The following is a 12,591-nucleotide window of genomic DNA, read 5'->3' as shown; positions in this document are numbered from 1 at the left end:
AGTGAGCATGCTTCTCCGCGACCGGCTTATTCCAGCCTGTAAGCGCCGGCTGCTGCTGCTGCTGGCGGCGGCTCTTTGTTCGTCCGTGCAGCCACCCGAGGGACTTGATCACGACCCAGGGAGCCTCGCAGACAATGGTGGTGTCGGCCAGGAAGCAGCCAGAAAACCACGAACACCAGAGCACCCCGGCCGAGGACCGGAGGACGAGGAGGGGAATTGACACTGCCGAACTGCAAAAGCCACTTTGAAGAGGAGCAGGCGCAACTCTGGGGGCGCCTGCTCTGCTCCCCTCGATATATAAAAAAAGAAAAATAGAGGGGGAAGGGCCTGCGGTCGCCTTTGTCACCTCTTCCCTGTCAAAGCAGTAAGTTCAGCTTCTTCAGCGAGAAAGAAACAGCTGGCCAGGTTTAGAGTGTGTTTGATTTTAACGGCGATCATTTTATGTATTAGAGGCAAATAAGGGTTTCCGGTGCAAAGTTCTTTTGGCTCAGCCATTGAGGGGATGGGAGGGCTGTATTTGTCTGTTTAGCATACATCTTGTCCTATCGCAGCTGCAAGCTCTAGTAGTGATATGTCCAAAAGCAATGATGACTACTTCTTTTTTTAAAGAAAAGAACAACCACCATTAATTTTTAAATATATCCGTCAGCATTATTGGATTGTATGATTGTACCATTTAAAATCCTAGTTCCGTAGACATCAGTGTCACTGGCTGCATAGGTAAGGGCCGGTGTTTTTGTGCCTGCTGTGATGTCCCTGCAGTGCTCCATACTGTGACAGTTCTGTGTCCCCTCCATTTGCTGCCTTTTAATATGGCAAAGCTGCAAAAGGTTGGCAAGATGTGAGTAGCTGATATAGGAAAACAAGGCCTGAGCAGAAAAAAGCAAACCTACTCTTGCATTGAGGAAAGCATCTACTGGGCTTATTTCTGGCCAGGTCGACTCTCCTCCCCTGTTTCTGTGAATACAAGGTTAATTGATTTTGTAAGGAGAGTTTCTGTTCTGAATGTGGGAGTGGGTCTGTAAACAGCCACAATATAGATCAAAGAAGGACTAGAGACTAAAGATCCCTGATTACAAGCGAAGACCTTTCATTCTGTCTTCTGTGAAAAGACATCTTGGTCAGCAGAATTTGGGGGAGCAGGGGTCTTTACCTGTATAAAATTGCAGCCTCGGTTTCTTGTCTCCACTGAATAATTGGATCTGATTCTACAGTTTTGATAACTTTCCTCATAATAACTTTGCTTCTACGTCATTTATAGTTTGTTGTTTCTAATGTGTAATGATTTTTCCTTTTCCAATATTGCTAGGAATAACTTACCTATACATACTGTCTTGCAATGTGTAAGGATAAACAGGGTTGGAAAATAGCGACATTATTCATAACACCAAAACCTGCAGCTGCCATTTTAACAATGTTTCGTCAGGATGCCCAGAATTAATGATGACTCTTTGAGTGATCAAAACACAATTTTCTCACTGGGGCAGGTGAAATGTTTGTAGTGGTAGTTGCAGAGGTAAACTAACAATGAAGTACTAGTAATTGCTGCATATCCAAACAATGCAAGGCTGCAGAGAGAGAGAGAGGGAACGAAGAGTACAATCCTATACTCTCAGATACCTGGGAGTAGCTACCATTGAACTTAATGGAACTGTTTACATGTGTAGGATTGCATTATAAGAGCAATGTCTGGAGTCCAATCTGATGGGTTGTGTTTAAAATCAATGGGGAATGGATGTTTCTGTGACTGGATTGGATTGCATCCCTTGACTTGCCAGGGTTTCAACTTTAATAGCAAGCCTTCGGTGCCTTTAGCAGCTAGCTGACATGCAGAAAGTTAACGGATGATGCTCTTCCTATCATATTACATTCATGCCTTGAATATTTCTGAGTAGCACAGGAACTGTGATGGGAGAAAAAATGGCAACCCTGTGTATTGCTAAATACTACTCCAATTTTTCAAGCAAGTCTGTTAAAAAAAATTACTGCCCATTCTCACTCCAGCACCCAGAGGAGCTTTAAGATGGTTCTGGCTGCAGGCTTCACATTTTGGAAAATGAGCCCAAATTGCTTCCCCCTCCCTTCAATCCCTATAAATGCCTGAGATTATGGAAGAAGGCAGATGTCTGGCTGTACTCTGCAATTCAAGAGTGTAAGGTGTGTAAAGAGTGTGTGTGTTGCAGTTATGTAGAAAATGTTCAAATCTGCTTGAGTTTGCAGTGAAACTGGAGGGGAGGAACCCTCTTTTGGTAGCTTGATTGCTCACATCAATGAATATAATACATATGTGCCAATATGCTTGTGAGTCCACAGTTAGAAATTTTGTAGAGGGAATATAAAGCCTACATTGCTGTATCTGGCCTACAAGCTTTTTCTTAAGGACCAAACTAGATATGATGGCAGCAACAGATCTTGCGTAGTAAACACAGGTCTTGATCAAAGGATAGAAGGCAAGGTAAAAATGGGTTAACAAAAATGGGTTTGGCTATACCTTCCAGCCAGGAGGCATGGCCAATACATGGTGGATACCTTTTTCCCTATTTCAGCTTGGCAGAGCTGAGCCATAAAGCCTGGAGCAGAGAGTTTTTTTAGGTTGTTTTTGTTCTGGGCATGTTTTTGTTTTGTCTTTTGCTTTGCTGCAGCAGCTTCCCCTCCTAACCCTTTTCATTACTCCTCCGCTGCTGGCCACCCTGCGCTCCCACCCCAATTATCTTAATTCTTCCAGCATGATTCCTGCCAGTGTTTGGTTCTGCCATTACCGTTATTTCCCTCCTGTCCTGTTCCCAATGGGAAAGGGCACAGGAGGGTAGTCCAGTCTGCACCAAACACACTCCATTACCTCCAGTTCTGTTCTAAGGAAGAATTTGGTGCTAGCAATACCATGGTGGTTAGAAGATCCTTGCACTGAAGAAGAGCAGCCAGAGGAAGAGTTTGGTGCTAAGGACATTTTCATTAATGGGGTGTGTGTGGCCTTAGGGCGGGTGGCCTCCTGGTCCCACATGAGGGCTCAGTGATAAGGAGTCCTCCACAGAAGAGTCAAACATGAAAAACATCCCAGGCATGAGAGCTGTGAATGCCTCTTTCCACATACCCTGACTGCTGTTCATAGGGGACCTGCCCTTCTTTTCTATTGTCTCTGTACAGTCCATGGTCTGGATTCTGTGCTTGTGCAGAGCAATGTTCTGAATCTTCTAGGTGGTGAAATATGCTCAAAGGGACAGGGTCTCTGCCTTCTTGCTTCTTTCTTGACTGCTGCAGCAGTTGCATTGTTGGAACTTGGTGTAGAAATTCTTCTATGGAAAGCTGGGCCCTCTCTTTCTACTGTCCTCCTTTTCCCTTACTCCCAGTTCTTTACCTTTTTCAGTGATTACGTTTTATTTTACCTCAGTAATTATCCCTGGGAGCGTGAGGCCTCTGTGTCATTTTGGCACCTTCCCAGCAACAACTGAGCATCTTTGTCAACATATTATAATATGTTGAGGCAGGGTACAACACAAATGGAAATGCCATAAAATACATATAATTGATTAAAACATTTAAAACTAATACATTATTAAAAGCAGCACATTATTAAAAGACATCTTTTAATGGGTGCCCTTTAAAAAATGTTAGATTTCTAGCCGCAAACACTCCCCTCTCTTTTTTCTTCCTCAGTGAGGGGCACATAGTGAATATCTGCTTGTATCCATGAGATAGGCATGAAGAACATATCTCTCCATCTTTCGGTAACCTTGTAGGAGCAAGTGTTATTGCAGCAGGCTCTGAGAACCAAGACAGTTGAGCTCCCTGAACACCAGCTACATAACTGCTTGATTCTAGCTCTGCTGCTTTCAGTGCTCAGCTGAACCCTTTCTGAGTGTATATTACTCTGCAGACTTCTGGAGTGGTGGCAAGTGCCATGGGCTATGCTAAAACAATGCCATGGCGGGAATTAGCCCTACCCAGCCATGAGACGTGATTAGATGTGGCCTTGCTGATCTCAGTATCAGTTCTGGCTTCAGTAGTGGAGCTCTCTGTTGAGGCTGTTCCTTTGGCCTTGAATGCCAGTAGACGTACAAAAGTGAGGCCACTTCATTGAAGGCATCACTCCAATGACTACTCCTTACCTACTAATATATCAGATCTCCAAAAAGGAACAGCTTCAAATGCTACTTCCTCATCAAGTCAAACAGCTGTGGATGATGGATTTTTACCCCAGAACTTGTCCAAAGGGGTTCACCTCTGAGATCCCAGCAGGACAACAGGTCGCTTACACATGCAGGTCTGCCAGGCTGAGGAGAGTCTTTCCAAGAAGGGAAGAGGCAAGACATTTGGCCCTCAGCAAAGGCAGCCCATCAATTGGCTGGAACTTGAGTTGCCCACCCTATGGATACATGGATACAGAGCCAGTGTGGTGGAGTGGCTAAAGTGTTGGACTGGGAGTTGGGAGATCCGGGTTCTAGTCCCCACTCAGCTATGGAAACCCACTGGGTGTCTTTGGGCCAGTCACAGACTCTCAGCCCAACCCACCTCACAGGGTTGCTGTGAGGATAACATGGAGAGGAGGTGGATTATGTATGCCGCCCTGGGTTCCTTGGAGGAAAAAAGGTGGGATATGAATGCAATAAATAAATAAATAAATATGCCAAACTGGCACAATAGAGTTAAGCAGACTTGTATTATCAGTGGGTACCCTGCAACGATAAAAGCTTCTCTTCATGCCTTGCAAAAAGGTTTTAATCCTGAGACTGTAAGATCTTCTTAATTGGGTTAGTTTTAGTGGCCAGAAGTGTGGGTCTGTTCACACAGTGCTGGATATGTGTTGGCCCTGTGTGGAAAAGTATGTGGATGTAACTTGTGATAGTATTTGGATGTGATTTCTGATAGTTGTGAGTACCCACTTTCAAATAAAGTATTCTAGTATGTATTGGAAATCACATTTTCTTCCTGGAGTTCCTCAATGGCAGTTGATGTACTTGCCATAGGCTGGGGGTGGGGAGCACCACATGAAGGCTTTTAAAGTGCTTTTCATGCAGCAACCACATGCCAATATAGTCATGTGCATAAGTCCTTATGAGGTTATTCTGAATTTAATTCAGCATATTTAGTGGACATTCTGTTTTAAATTGTGCTAGCTGTTCCTTTGGGAACAGGCTAGTTTACAAATCTCCCCAAAATAAGTTGAGTGGTTTGAGAATTCTAGATTCCAACTTCTCATTACAATCCTTTTGCCTTGGTCTAGCTTTTTAACAAGACCCGTTGGGGCTAGGGAGTGCTATGATAATACTAAATGAAACTTGTCTAAATTGTCAGGTTTAAGGCTTTGGGTGTCCTCATCCCTATAAACCGACATTTTAAAGGTAGCTGGAGAGAAATGAAGAACTCTTTTTTTTTCTTTCTTTTTACTGCTGAAGGTAAGTAAAGACGGAATGGATTTTAGATGCCGAAAAGTAGATTTTGGGAAGATAACCCCTGAGCCTCCTTGTAGCATTTCACCTCTGTGTTTTGTTTCATTTTCCCCAGATTTCCAGGGTTTGAAAAATGCTGCCTCTTGTTCACAGAACCTGCAATGAACTGTTTCATTGGAGCCTTCAGAGATCAATTACGCAGCATTTATTTATCTTTAGTTCTTCAGCTATTGTGTGCTTTCCACGATAAGCTGTGTCCCATAAGAAATGTTTTGAGTTCATAGATAACAAGGCAAAATTCTTGAATGTAACTAGTAATTTGTGCCTTTGCTGTTTTTATGTATACGAAGCATGTAGTTTGTTTGGAAGTTTGCCTGACAGAAAGCAAAGCATTTTAAGTAACTTGCACCTAGTTGTGAGCTGGTTCTTTCTGTGAGGACTTCTGATGTTCCTGCAGAAGCACGGTCATCCAGCACTTCTTCATTCCACTGGTGAAGCTGCTTGTAACATTTGAAGGGGACCCTTGGTAGAGCAACCTGTTCAAGTTGTATCAATTAATGCAGCCTGTGCACAGTCCCTGCTAAACCAGCTCAGTGTGAAAGTAGAACTGATTGCACACGTGTCTGGCCGTACTTGTTCAGTAGCATCTGAAGCAACTCTTGAGTAAATTTAAGGTTACATTTGTGGTTTCTGAATTGGGACATTCAGAATTACATACACATTACTGGTGGGAGGAAAGGCATAAATCCTGTTGTAAGATTAGGGGAGGCCAATCTTGCTTGCTTATTCTGGAACTGGAAATATGTGGATGTAGCTACATTCAAGATGGGTCTAACGTTGATCCTGGCAGTGTGCAGGATCAACTGGGTTTCTATCCCTAGGCTAGGCTAGACACCTTATCCCTTGCGCTTTTGTCACTGTGGTCCAGATAAGGTTGAAGATCTTCCTCATCATTTGTTTAATTATTCTTTGATGCAAGACACTAAGCCAGTCTATTTTGTTGGCTTGCTAAGCATTGGAACAAACTCCATAAGGTGGACTTCTTGATTTATGACAACGATATTGAGATCATGAGAAGAGTCACCACATTCCTACTAGCATTAACTAAAGTCCACGCCAAACTTAATAAGGAACTATCTTACATTGGAGAAGATTGATTGTTTAGATTATAATTTTAATCTTGTATATTTTTATGTAGTTTGGTCAATAGACACTTTTATAAAAGATGGAAATTAGTCTCACAGAATTTTTATTATTAATTTGAGTTTGTCAGCGCTGACTTACCAGTAATTGTCTTTGTTCTGTGCTTAATTCATCTATTTTTACTTTTGTAATATTCTGGATGGTTTCTTTCAGATGTATTGTGATGGCCAAGGGGTCTAAATACTAAAACTAAACTGAAATATCTCCAGGTAATGCTTTTATCTAATGGGTAGTATCCTATGGGGCTGCTCTGCTTGCATCAATTCCATTGTGCGAACAGGAGTCACTGCTTGCATAACAGAAATTTAGTGCTTTATAAAGCAAGACCCAAAATGAGTGGAAATGCTCGTTTCCAGATCAAGACAAATTGGTGGAGCCCCATGATGCAAGCTGCACTGACCTGTCCTGTTCTGGAAATGAGTTTATCTGCTCATTTTCAGTTCCTATCCAAAGTGCTAAATTCCCTTTATCCAAAGCACTAAATCCCTGTTGTGGTTCTCACTGGTGCTTGGGCAGTTTTGGATACTGCCTAATATTAAATCGCATATCTAATTTAAATCCCATTCATTTAAGTGGATCTACTCTAAGTAGTATTAAAATGAGATATAACCCTATGGATGGGAGAGATGCATAGCCTAAATTTCTGGAGAAAGCAATTGTTTGTTGAACGATTAGGATGTCTGTTTTACTCACTTTCAAGGATACAGTGTGATATTAAACAACACAAAGTCTTGTATAATAAATGTGTTGGTCTTTGATGTTTTGGCAGCAAAAGACTAACTTGGCTGCTGATTTTAAGATAAATACTAGCATTAAAGCAAGCTACATTGTTTTAAAATCGGGAAGTGGTGGTTTTGGGGGGGGGTGTTTTTGTCAAGACATCTGACCTAGCCTAGATGACTTTCTATATGTGTGTGTAAATGAACTGCAATTCATTCAGAAAGCCTGGTTGTTGTTTTTTATTCAAGGGAACAAAGATCTATTGGGGTGTGTGTGTGTGTGTGTGTTTGTTTGTGTGTGTGTGTGTGAGAGAGAGAGAGAGACAGACAGACAGATATCATAGAAAGGTTTCAACAAACCAGAACTATTTTGTTTGTTCTTTCAGAAGAATGAATATTTATGTCGGATATCCTGCTTTTAAGGATTATAATATTAGTGTTTCAGAATATCTCAGTTCTGTAGCATTCTCCTGGTTTTGAAATGTTAATTTGTGCTTCCTGTTAGAATCCCAATTATCCAAATCTCAGTTACCTGTTCTTCTGAATGTTCCTCGTGAATCCTTTGTCATTATAAACATAAAAGAATGAAACAAAGGGTTTAGATGTCCCACGTTTATAAATGTTTTGATGCACTTTAATGAGAAGCAGACTATACCCTGAGCTATTTCAATCTGAAATGTCATTTTAAGATTCCAAACACAATGTATTTTCTTTCTTGTTTGTCTGGATCATCCTATTAAGAAGTTATTGGAACCAGTAAACAAATAATAAGCTTGTTCAGTTTTCATTTTTTCCCCTCTGCTGTCTCTCTCCCCTCCCTCTGCCACATTTTCAACATGTGTTACATGAGATGAAATGTCATTCTATGTGAAGCAAAGCTAGGAGAAAACCACGTCATTGGGTCAGTTATGCAAGTTTTAATCAATGTAACAGGGGCATCCTAACTGTTTTCCATCAGTCTGGCTATCCTATGTATGCTGCTGTTTATGCAACATCCGTCCTGGTTTTTAATATTGATTCTCTCTTTTATTTCACACACCTAAACCATGTAGGAGGATAATCACAAGAGATGGTAGAGAATGTAGCCAGCAAAGGCTACTGCCATGGTCTTTTGTGCTGCTTTACAAATGAGTAGAAAGGAATAGAGGTGAGAATGAGTTCAACAACAAGGTCCTTCTTTGAGCCTGGCAGTAAATCTCAGAGGCCTTGGTGATCTGCATTTCTTCTGACCCCAACCCTAGAAGCAACCTTGGCAGCATCCTTTATTTTAATGCCTTATTACTGAGAGAAGGTTGCATTTGCTTAAGCAACAGTGAAATAAATAGCTTCTGCTTAGGCAAGAAAAGTACCCATGTTTGTCCCCCAAATTAAGGTTGCAGTCATAAATGCACTTACTTGAGCGTAAGCACCATTGAACACAGTGGGACTTCCTTCTGAGTAAACACGCATCGGATTGTAAGTATAGCAGAGCAAAAAGTGAAAGAAAATACCATTCACATGGCTTTAGTTCTGCTTTTATGACTGTGTGGGAATCTCAAGTCTTCTGTCTCGTAGCCATGGATATCAAATCAAGCTCCTACCAAGAACTCCGTCGTGTCTCTCATGCAAGCGGTTTGTCCCCTTTTTGAAACAAACCATAATTTCTGCTCCATTATTAACACCAATGATGGTTAGGTTTAAACTAGATTTTGCAAACCCATTTCTAACCATGGTTACTAACTCTGGCTTGAAGCAAACCATGGTTAATGCCAACGTAACACTACTCTATTATTAAATCAGACAAAGAACGGGAGTGTGGAATTGACATGCAAGGGAGAAGGCCACAAAACTCACTGCATGTTCTCCAGTCTCTTAGTTAGGAGACCAGGAACATTACAACTGCACTGGACAGCTAAAAGCGATGTGCCTTCTTATGTGAATTTGCATAATCCTTTGCTAGGATCCTTAAGCTGGAGCCAACTCTAGAGCATGAATAGAATGTAATGTGTAAACAAGGCCTAAGTGAACTGCAAACAGTGAACTGCTTAGGCTACTACAATGTATTCAAGATCCGTAAACATGGGTGGAACATCATTTTTATAATCTGCTTAGGCATCCATGTACATTTGGCATCCATACACTACACTCAACATCTAAGGTCCTCCTCCGGGTGCCTATCCTGAGGGAAGCTCAGAGGATGGCAACAAGGGAGAGGGCCTTTTCAGTGGTGGCCCCTCAATTATGGAATGATCTCCTCAACAAGGCTCGCCTGGCGCCAACATTGTTATCTTTTTGGCACCAGGTCAAGACTTTTCTCTTCTCCCAGGCATTTAACAGCATTTAGCGGCATATGCTGAGTTTTTTTAACTGACCCCAGAATAGTTGCTTTAAATGGATATTGACTGTTTTCATTTGTATTTTATGCTTTTTATGGTTTTAAATTTTGTATATTTGTTTTTAAGGTTCACTGTTTTTAACTTTCGTAAACCACCCAGAGAGCTTCAGCTATGGGGTGGTATATAAATGTAATAATAATAATAATAATTTCCATTACATATTTTATGTAATGTAATTTCAAAACTATAAGTACTAGAAGTTTTCTTTCAAAAGTGAGATTTTCAATGTAATAAAAATCATTAAGCCTAAAACATTATTTTGGAGAGGAATGGGGGTAGTAGGAAGTTGATAGTTGCTCCATTTTGCGAACTCTTCTCAAAATTGGTTCAGGATGCACAATACTCAGCCATGTGCTAATAGTCAACTCCACGGATGACTATTAAGGGGGCACTCGCCACACAACATGCTATTAGTCATGCATGGAGTTGACTATTAACACATGGCTGGGTATTGATGATCTCTGCCCACCTGCTCTCTGCCCTCCCCACTGAGTGGCAGCGTTGGTTCTCATGAGAATCCCCCTTCGTGTCAGGTCTCCCCACTGTCCGTACCTGACGCTGTGCCCTCTTCCTCCTGTTCCGATGGTGGGGTGACCTGGTATAAAAGGGGGTTCTCATGGGAACCAGCGCCACATGGAACAATTGCGGCACCCCCATGTTCCCTGGGAACATCCATTTGGATATGGGGGTTGGGATGCTTCCATCCCCCCACAACACCCTATCTAAATGGATAGAATAGCATGGGGGAGGGAGAGGTCTCCCTCCACTCTGTGCTGATATCCACAAATGGATAGTGGGGCGGGGTGGAGGGAAATACTCACCTGACGCTATCAAGGACAGAGTCAGGTGACCGTTCCCCCTGCCCCCCGCTATCCATTTGGATATGGGGTCTGGAGGATGGAAGCATCCCCCTGACCCCACATCCAAAGGGATAGTGGGGGGAGGGAGATATCAGGCAAGTGTCTCCTCCGCTCTGCCCCACTATCCATTTGTGGATATTGGCACAGCCTGTGAGTGTCTCCCTCCGCGCCATGCTGATATCCACAAATGGGCTTTGGATATTGGGGAGGAGGGATGTATGGATCTGTCCGGTGGCTGTAATGTCAAACTGTGGAAGAAATCAGTCCGCCGTTTGACATTACAGCCACAGAACAGATCCATACATCCCTCCTCCCCAATATCCTTTTGGATATCGGGGCAGAGGGGGAGGACTTCTCCCGTGGTTTGATGCTGCAGCCGCAGGAGAGAGCCTTATGTACTTTCACCCCAATCACCATTTGTGCCCATCCCGGGAAGCGTGGGGGCAGCAGCTCTCCACGCACTTCCCAGGATGGGTGACACATGCCTACAGAGCCCCGCTAGGCAAGAGCAACAAGGGTTTCTGTATTATTATTTATTTATTACATTTATATCCCACCTTTTTTCCTCCAAGGAACCCAAGGCAGCTTACATAATCTTCCTCCTCTCCATGTTATCCTTACAACAACAACCCTGTGAGGTAGGTTGGGCTGAGAGTCTGTGACTGGCCCAAAGTCACCCAGTGGGTTTCTATGGCTGAGTGGGGACTAGAACCTGGACCTCCTGACTCCCAGTCCAACACCTTAGCCACTACACCACACTGGCTCTCTCTATAGGCACGTGAAATAGTCTATGGAACCTGCCACACGACACAATAATCAACGGTTGTGCAGATAGTCAGCTCTGTACACCGTTGATTATTTGCATTGGTTATTTCTGGGAAATAACCAACGCAAATAATCAACAACTTATCGAGCATTTTCCAAACAAGAGCTGGTTATTTTCCAGAAATAACCAACTGTTGTGTGGAAAATGCTCGACAGACGACACAATAGTCAACCGTGGACTATTTAATCAGCCATGGTCTATTTAATCAACCTTTGACTATTGTGTCGTCCAAATGCAGTCAGTGAGATATGACAATATAGTATGAGCAAAGTAGTTGAATCTAACTGCTATTGGTATAAACATATGCCACTACAGATAAAACCTGAGCTGACTTTTCTAGAACAATGTGGTGTTCATTTTTACCCTTTTTGTTATTTGATCCATTTTGATACAGGTAAGAGTCTATCAACTACTCCTAGCAATCAAACAAAAGGCAGGTCTTGTCACATCAATAATGTATTGAATCGTCTTACTTGGTTCTTGGCTTTTATGCAGCTAAGCTGCAGGCGGGTGGAGGGGAATACAGCTCTTGCTTGTTCGGTCACAAATAGACTATGATTTGAATAGATGATAAATTTGGGGCAGGTTACTTTTTAATGTTCATGGTTGACTTAGATTCCCCATTATGCATTTCTTTCAAGGAGCTTCCTCTCCCTTCTCCCGTTGGGATTTTCCCGTATGATAAGGGAGAGCATTTGTCTGAGATCTGATTCTCACCGTCTTTGGAGGGGCAGCTGCTGTGTATGCTGTCTTCTAGCCACAAGTGCTGCATGTGAGTCATTCACATGCGCAGAACTGTTTGTATCAATGTTGCCCAACATCGGGGCATATAGAGTTCTGCACATGGCATCAACTTTCACAGAAGCAGCTCCTCTCATAAGCACCACTGGCTAGAAGTTTCTACAAAGAGTGGCCGCTGCAGAGGAGACTGCTGCTGTTCATGGCACTGTACAAGAGGACAGGTCGCTGGCCCTAGGACCTTACAGTCTAAAATTCAACACAGGGGAAATTGAGAAAGCGGAGGCCAGGTTAAACAGGAATAGAATATTCAGTTCCTTCAGTTACATGAAATTAAGCTTAGTTGCAGTAGGTGTTTTGTGAAATTTGCCTCTGAGATAGTATTCATTGCAGGGTGATCTTGCCTTGTAGTCTGAAAATGAGTTTTAAACTATTGACCAACAACTTCTAGGCTGCAACAGAGAGAGCCTTATTATCGAGCTC

At 42.6% G+C, this 12,591-nt stretch overlaps 1 protein-coding gene across 1 annotated transcript in view; it reads left to right on the top strand.

The window, feature by feature from the left end:
• Positions 1–273: 273 nt before the first annotated feature.
• The window catches only part of LRRC8D (leucine rich repeat containing 8 VRAC subunit D), a 57,129-nt gene continuing 44,811 nt past the window's right edge, over positions 274–12,591 (top strand). Inside the window, exon 1 of the mRNA XM_063136512.1 lies at positions 274–364. The gene's annotated coding sequence lies outside the window, so the exon portion shown is untranslated. The remainder of the gene's footprint in view (positions 365–12,591) is intronic.

Source organism: Elgaria multicarinata, chromosome 1 (assembly GCF_023053635.1).
Source record: "Elgaria multicarinata webbii isolate HBS135686 ecotype San Diego chromosome 1, rElgMul1.1.pri, whole genome shotgun sequence".
NCBI lineage: Eukaryota > Metazoa > Chordata > Lepidosauria > Squamata > Anguidae > Elgaria > Elgaria multicarinata.
The sequence above is the reverse complement of the archived record's forward strand: the minus strand, read 5'-3'. Positions and strand labels throughout refer to the sequence as shown.